The following is a 7638-nucleotide window of genomic DNA, read 5'->3' as shown; positions in this document are numbered from 1 at the left end:
CTGCTGAATCATTACATATAGAAAAATAAATGTTTGGCCAGGCGTCACATAGGCCTGTACGTTTTGTTGTTGTTGCTGTACCCCCCACCCCTCATCCATGCGCACGAACAGACGTGCATGATTGTTCCACTGCGACCTCTCCATTCTTTGAATAGATCCATCTTGTAGGCCTAGCCCTTAAGAGTCTCTGGTTCGATCAGAGAGTCTAGGCCTATTGAATGCTTTCTCACCATCACGATTCCGTCCACATGGGAGGGGAGATAACTGACATATTCAATAAAATCGTTATTATAATGAGCAAGTTACGTTCTCATTTCTGCGACAGGTGAACGGACGGAAGTGCTATCAGGGAACAGAGAAACTTTGTTGACGTCTGACAACAGACTGGTACTGGCACAACAGCCCTGTGGGTCTTGCCTTTATTTTGGTTTTGCTAGAACAAGCCTTCAGACCACGAATCGGTAAAATGTTTATGTCAAAGCAGTCTTGTCTTAGCCTCCTTAGCCTCCTGTGTATTTCCATTTAAAAAAATTTCATTCATTCTTTCTTTCTTTTTAATTTTTGTCCCTCATTTTCTCTGTGCTTCTTTTTCGGGTGTCCCCCCCCCCCCCTTATTTGAGCCTAGATCTATCTAGTGTAGATCTAGATCTATAAGATATCAAACCTAACAACTGCAAAACTTCAAATTATGGTAAAATTCAGGGGGGCATGACCCCCCACCATATTTTAGACGAAGTACAGACCCGGTAACCGGGAACCAAGTCACGAAGTATACAGACCCGGTAGGGGAACTCTTTTGTGATTTTGGAAAGTTTCAACGCCCAGACCCGGTAGTGTGTGTGTGTGTGTGTGTGTGTGTGTGTGTGTGTGTGTGTGTGTGTGTGTGTGTGTGTGTGTGAGAGAGAGAGAGAGAGAGGAGAGAAGTGCTAGCAAAATATGTATATATGACATGCCCCAGTTGGTAGGAGGGAACGAGAGAAAGATAGAGTGGGAAATAGGTGGAGAGAAAGAAAGACAGAGACAAACAAAGAAAAAGAGAATGCGAGCGATACACACACACACAGAGAGAGAGAGAGAGAGAGAGAGAGAGAGAGAGAGAGAGAGAGAGAGAGAGAGAGAGAAATAGAGAGGGTGACTGCTCGATTGAAATTATGACATTGTTCTTTTCTTCAAATTGTGATTCCTCCAACTCCAAAACGGAGGAAAAACGATCGTTCATCGAAAAGACATGATCCGAAATCTTCATTTAGATCTAGATCTAGGCTAGCCTCGAAACTAGATCAATGATTTATGTCTGTCTATCTAGATCTAGACCTGGGCCATAGATCTAGAAGAACCTAGGTCTACCCTGAGCCAAGAGGCGCTGAAACTTTCCGAAATCACAAAAGAGTTCCCCTATCGGGTCTGTATACTTTGTGACTTTGTTCCCGGTTACCGGGTCTGTATACACTCCCTTTTAGGTAAGCCCCACTGAACCCCCCCTACTCTTGGAGCCAAAACCGGCGAATAACAATTGTAGGGTGGGAACTAGATGTAGATCCTATATACCTACAACAGTTCACAGCGATTGTTAAGACTCCCGCGTTAAATTCCGTTTGCGATTTTCATGGTTAGTCTGGCCTATGGTTAGGGTGAGGGTTAGGGTTAGGGACCAAAGCGAAACCTGCCTAGCTGAGGCTATGAAAAATGCACATCGGAATTAAACGCGGGAATCTTAACAATCACCCAGTTCACGCTAGTTTAGTAGGCCAATCCAATCAATTGCTTTTATAGTAGCCTACTGTATTAATCAAGGGCGACTCGTCGAAATAATGAATTTGACTATATCGGCATTTTTACTTTATTTGACAATTTTTTTTCTAATTTTTGTTGGGCTCAAGAACACCTTTAAATTTAGCAAGTGGCTATTCTCCGGCGTCCTGTGTAGTTGCACATGTCGCTTCTCCACAGCTTTCTATCTCCCCTGTTGGCACATTATGGCCATTATTGTTGCAACTGAGTTCAGTGCCAGATGTGCCTTCCTGTACTTCTGGTTAGGACTGATGGTTGTTGGCGCTTCTGGTGCTGTCACAGTGTCACCTCTGACACAGAATTTCCGCCTTCTTCGATCACTGGAGCTTTCATTGAGTACTGCAGTGGCTGCATGTCCACCTATGGTTAATCGCATTCTCAAGAAATGCTGACCCTGATGAGTGTTTGTGCAAGACCATAACATTCCGATAGGGTAGGTGGAAAACTGAGGAGAAGCAACATGTGCAACTATACTTGAAGCCGGAGAATAGCCATCGATCTATTGACTGGCGCGACGCCGGAGAATAGGCCTAGCTATTGCTTAAATTTATGTCCCATTTAAAAACTTTTTTTCCCTGTGTGGATTTTACCCCCCCCCAAAATTGATTAAAGACACAACAAAATACGTAGGGGCCTAAATTTTTAGTTTCCAAGGACTCTCAAGCTTTGGAAGTCTCCAAACTTTTACGGCCATTTTCTCGCTAATTATACTGTACCTCTGAAACCAGGCGAACTCGACCTCCTTCAATCGCAAATATCTCAATTTCTAGAATCTAGATCTAGATCTTATATTCATGATAGACATGTATTTTTTAAATCAAAAGATGGACAAATGAACAAGCTTTAAGATGGTTTACCAATAACTCCAGTTACCCAAAAATTGATGAGCGCCTGATTTTACTGCATCATGACACGTATTAGTGCTTAACATTATATTATGCGCTGTGTACTTGCACTATCTTTACAAAAATTTTAAAAAGCACTAGCACGCTACGGTTCAACAGTGAGCATTTCTCTTCATCTCTCTTTTGACACTCTCTCTCCGCTGTTTCTCTCTCCCCCTCCCGCAAAAAATGCCCCCGCCCCCCCCACACACACACTCATTGATTACAGTTTTGCAGCACAAAGTGCAAGCTTATAATATTAGTTTGGATATTTACTTTAAGCGGAACGAAAGTTACCAGCAATAATTTTAATTAAATACATTTCTTGTTGGCAGGCAAAATTAAGTGGCTGATCTTGTCCAGTTAATGAACCACCTCTGCATATATTATTTGTGATCATGTTACATTAGGAAACCGGTCATTTCATCTCAAGGTCATCTCATCTCATCCCAATTGTGTGTGACGAAATGACTTGGCTTATCTCTCCAAAATTGTTATGCTCATAGAGTTTTCGAGGATCAGCGCCAGCAGTCTTTATTCTAAATCACTAATTCAAACACGTAATGGCTGGGCTCTTGTTTTTAAGTAATTTAAGCCTAATTCTACACACTCCCCCCCTCCCCCCCCCCACACCAATTAAAACAGCTCAACAAAACTCACCCAGTTATGAATGGTGTCTAGCTGTTCAGGTAGGCACGATGACATTTTGTTTCCTTCACCTGGCTGTGTTTTTCAGTTGATGCCTCACTTCTTGCCACAATAATAGGCCTTTACTTTATATTCCACAGTCTCTACTTTATTTCCTTGAACATGACAATGTACCTTAGCTTTCGTGTGTTAAAGAACTTTGTCTCCACACATTCCCCCCCTGTCTCTTACTCAATCATCTCCTGACCCCTCTCAATTATGTAATGTGCATATATGCATTTTCTTCTTCTTCCTTTCTCCCTGGTTTTCTTTCCCAATTATTGTGATTGCACTGCAAGTAACAGAACAAGGCAAAATGTGTCTTTGAGAAATGAAATGAATCAAAAACATATTTAATTCTCAGCCATAAAAAGCTTCATAAACAGTACTTTTGAATACTAGGCCACAGTCAAAATAAATTATGTTTTATTCTGTTTGTGTATTTTATGCAACTTCTATACAGCCATTTATAATTTATAATGTTATAATGCAGTTATGTGGTATCTTGGTTATAGTGATTTGTGATAAATGAAAAATGTTATGCGTTGTAAGACTAGTGCTTTAAGTCAAATGATTATTACAATTTTGTTTTTGTTTTTGATGCAGTTGTTGGGTGAAATTCTTTAAAAATCAATAGGCTCTACATGTACTTTGTATTATGCCTTTCATGCTTTCATGATCATAATTTTAATAATAATAATGATAAAAGAGAAATTAGAGGTCTTGTTTACATGTAAGGAAAGAGACTGGTTGCACTGTTGCCAGGAACATAATGTAAATTTTCCTCTAAATTATGTCAGGAAAAACTTGGCCAGCCAAGTAAGCTACACAGATATAAAGTGAATTTTCTAAGTCTGCACAGGTAATGAAATGTTTTTATTTTTATTCAGTTATAACATAAATAGGATACTTTTGGACAAGAAATACACCTTGTGAATTGAGGACACCCTGATTTTTTGTTTGTTAATCTTTGAAAGCCTTGGAGAGAAGCAAAAATGTGGCGTTACTGGCCATGCAGATTGAAGGTCAGAGGTCAGAAGACCACCTATGGTGTATTATATTAAGTGGATTTTACTAATAGTGAATAACGAGGTAACCAGTTGGACCTCTATCCTCACTTTTATCCTCAATACTTAGATTTTGGAATACCAACTGTCTTTTACTTGTATTATTTGCAAGTGAATGCTGTGCTCTGAGTTAACCAAAAGGTGTGAGTTTTCTGATGTCCTAAAGTTGTCATTCTGTCTCACTGAAATGTGCTTGTCCTGTCTTCGCTAACCCTAGTTGGAAGTATACTACTACTACTCCACTATTGAGATGGTGAGTCTGTGATTTGAAAAGAAATATAGTTGAAAATAAATGGTTATAGATTGTCTGATAGACTGAAAAAAAGCCAGACTGAAGATGCTCAGCCATTTACTGAATGAATGGACATAATTTTGTTCATTCACTTTTCTTTCTTAAGATTGTGTTGATATAATGTGTAAATTAACTAAGGTGTTGCTTTTGAAACTATATATATATATATATATATATATATATATATTATATATATATATATATATATATATATATATATATATATATATAATAATAATATTCTGAAGTGTGTATAGAGTCTTGCCCTTTGTGATGTTAATGTAAGAAACAATATCTTTGCTGGAAAAAAAAAATGAAGGGTCTTATAAGTGTACTTAGTTCGTTTTTCATGCAATAACTGACTAATCTTGTTTTAATGCTTATTGTCTCCTCTTTACGATTCAGAATAATGTCACTTCGTGAGTAACTTTGACCGAAAACGTCCTAGAAAATATTAAGAATTGCCTCTCTGGGGAAGGCATGTATGTATTCCAAATTTTTGCTTTGCAAGGTTCCTAACCTTGAATATAATAGAAACTTGCATAGCTCGGGCAAACTCATTGTAGGTTCCTAACCTTGAATATAATAGAAACTTGCATAGCTCGGGCAAACTCATTGTATTGATAAATTTGTAAAAAATTTAATAAAAGATATTTCACTTTGCACTATTATTTTAATGTGCCCAAAGACAGACAATAAATGTCCCTGTTTCCAGCAAACACACATTAATTGATTCTGTGCAATCTTTTTGTTTACTAACACATTACCGTGTAGTGCTTGTAGTCCTTAGTTTTTGTTACGTCACAGTAACATTTCTATTCGCTGTGTTTGGCTTTTTGAGGAAAAGGCTTGTGTAGTTGTATCAAACCCTCTCTGGTTGTATTCTTGAATGTGTGAGAAGGGAACAGGTGATACTTCACCTACTTGTTCATGGGGCGGTGGATACACTTGGGAACTTTGTAGCTGTCTTGTTGCTGTGTTGTAACTACTGACTGTTATGATTTTCACAGAGTTAAGGAGTAAAGGTTGTAGTTAGGGAGCGTGGGGGGGGGTTTCTTTATCATTAGGGTTGACATTGAAAGTTTTTATTCTTGTCAGGATGACGAAAATTTCAATCCAGTGGAACCTTGTAAACTAGCTCGTGAGAAGTAGTCTGAGACAAAGTGGAGATGGATTGAACGAGACAAACCCTGTGCTCCTGACTTTGTCACACTTAGCCTATATTCAGTGTTATTGCACCGTTATGAATTGATATATTCCCATTGAAATAAGGTAGTTATCAATCCGACTTGTCTTACACCTCTACTCCTTGACAATAGCGCCGTTTTTGTTGGTGGTACTGCCGTTAATGTATTTATGTGTTGTAGGCTGAAGGTCCAGATAAAGACCTTAGAAACCTCTCCGATGATGGGAGTACAGAGAGCCTTTTCCTGCACCCCCCCCCCCCGAGAAGTTATACCCTGTAGGCCTACAATTATTTAGACGAGTATTAATTCTGAACACCGTGAAACATAATACATTCATGTGTTGATTATTGTGCTACACTCAATTGTAATTAATGCGCTGTTATGGAAAATGAAATTGTCCTGTTTCAGGCTGGTCCATCCATCACGTAACAGACCAGTGTAGCAGTATGTGGGATTTGAAGCGTCATCAAACCAAGCCAAGTCAAGCCAAACCCACGTTGGCACGTATGCCCCTACCCACCCTGCTGTGAGACTACTGTGTAGCTAGCCAGACTTTCCCAGTACATCACTTTACAATCTACCGTTTATTTAATAATAACAAAAATATGCCCCGCCAGCCGCAAGGCTTCTGTGCCCGCCTCACCCGTCGTGCCATCAGCGCACCGCTAGTCAGGTGAGTGGTATTTAATCACTCGCGGGAGTTTATGGCTGTCTCATCTGGCTAGATGAGCGCTCTTCCCGTTTCCCTCCACCTGTTGCATTCTCGCTCCCACGATCCGTGGCAGTTGGCTTTCTACTCTCTACACGGGGCTTGTTTGGTGCAGGGCAGTAGGATCCACGTGACGTCAGTCAACATAACCCAGTTCGAATTTTTTTTCGACGCTACTGCTACAACAACTGCTTCTACATGTCCTTTCGTGCACTTTCATCAGACTAGGGGCCTATAGTTTGAGGCTGTAGGACCCACGAAACATAAACAAACCCGGATTATTCTATCAACGCTACTGCTACACCACCACCGTCTCCAACAACAACAACAGCAGCAACAACAGAAGTTACAACAACTACCACTAACGTGTTTTCTTTTACGCGTTGTGGTGGTGACAGAGGCAGCGACTCTTCTCCGCGAGGGACACCACACGCGCGCACGCTCGCCACCCACCCACCCACCCACTCACGTAGCGAGTGAGAAGAGAAGGACACTTCACTTCGTGGTGGCACCCCACCATACACATACAGTAACACACCAACAATAAGCATCATAATTTACAGTGCGTAAAAAGGCCGGCCCGATCTACTTCAGCGCACGCTCTCCCCGTCCTCTCCATCTCGCCCGGCGACGTCCCCACACCTGTGGATTTTGACCAGTCATTTTTGGCTTACACGTGTGCCAATTGTTTATCCACCTGTGCGCTCGCACTTTATGGCCCCTGTGCTAAAGGTAAGTTTTATCACAACCTCACTCCATTTATTTTACGTCTTTGTCTGAGAGGAAGAGATCATGAAAATTGTTTTCCATTGTTTTGTTATTTGCAAAATTCTGCATGAGTGTAATTTGAGTAACGTTGCCTTTTTGTTTTTTAATACTGTCTGTCTGTCTGCCTGTCTGTCTGTCTGTCTCCCCCCTCCTTTGCTCTCTCCCCTCTCCCCCACTTCTGTCTCTCCCTCCCTTTTTTTGCGTGTCTATCGCTGTGTGTATGTGTGTGTGTGCGTGTGTGTGTGTGTGTGTG

At 40.7% G+C, this 7638-nt stretch overlaps 1 protein-coding gene across 6 annotated transcripts in view; it reads left to right on the top strand.

Moving 5' to 3' along the window:
- Window positions 1-317: 317 nt before the first annotated feature.
- The window catches only part of LOC101861240 (synaptotagmin-like protein 5), a 99754-nt gene continuing 92433 nt past the window's right edge, over window positions 318-7638 (top strand). For 5 of the 6 annotated variants that reach the window (XM_035972718.1, XM_005109738.3, XM_035972715.1 and 2 more), the window contains exons 1-2: window positions 318-461; window positions 6317-7349. The gene's annotated coding sequence lies outside the window, so the exon portion shown is untranslated. Of the gene's footprint in view, window positions 462-4162; window positions 4225-6316; window positions 7350-7638 lie in introns of all 6 variants that reach the window. The other variant, XM_035972714.1, reaches the window with a different exon arrangement.

This window comes from Aplysia californica, unplaced genomic scaffold, assembly GCF_000002075.1.
Source record: "Aplysia californica isolate F4 #8 unplaced genomic scaffold, AplCal3.0 scaffold00810, whole genome shotgun sequence".
NCBI lineage: Eukaryota > Metazoa > Mollusca > Gastropoda > Aplysiida > Aplysiidae > Aplysia > Aplysia californica.
This window is presented reverse-complemented; position numbering and strand designations above follow the sequence as displayed.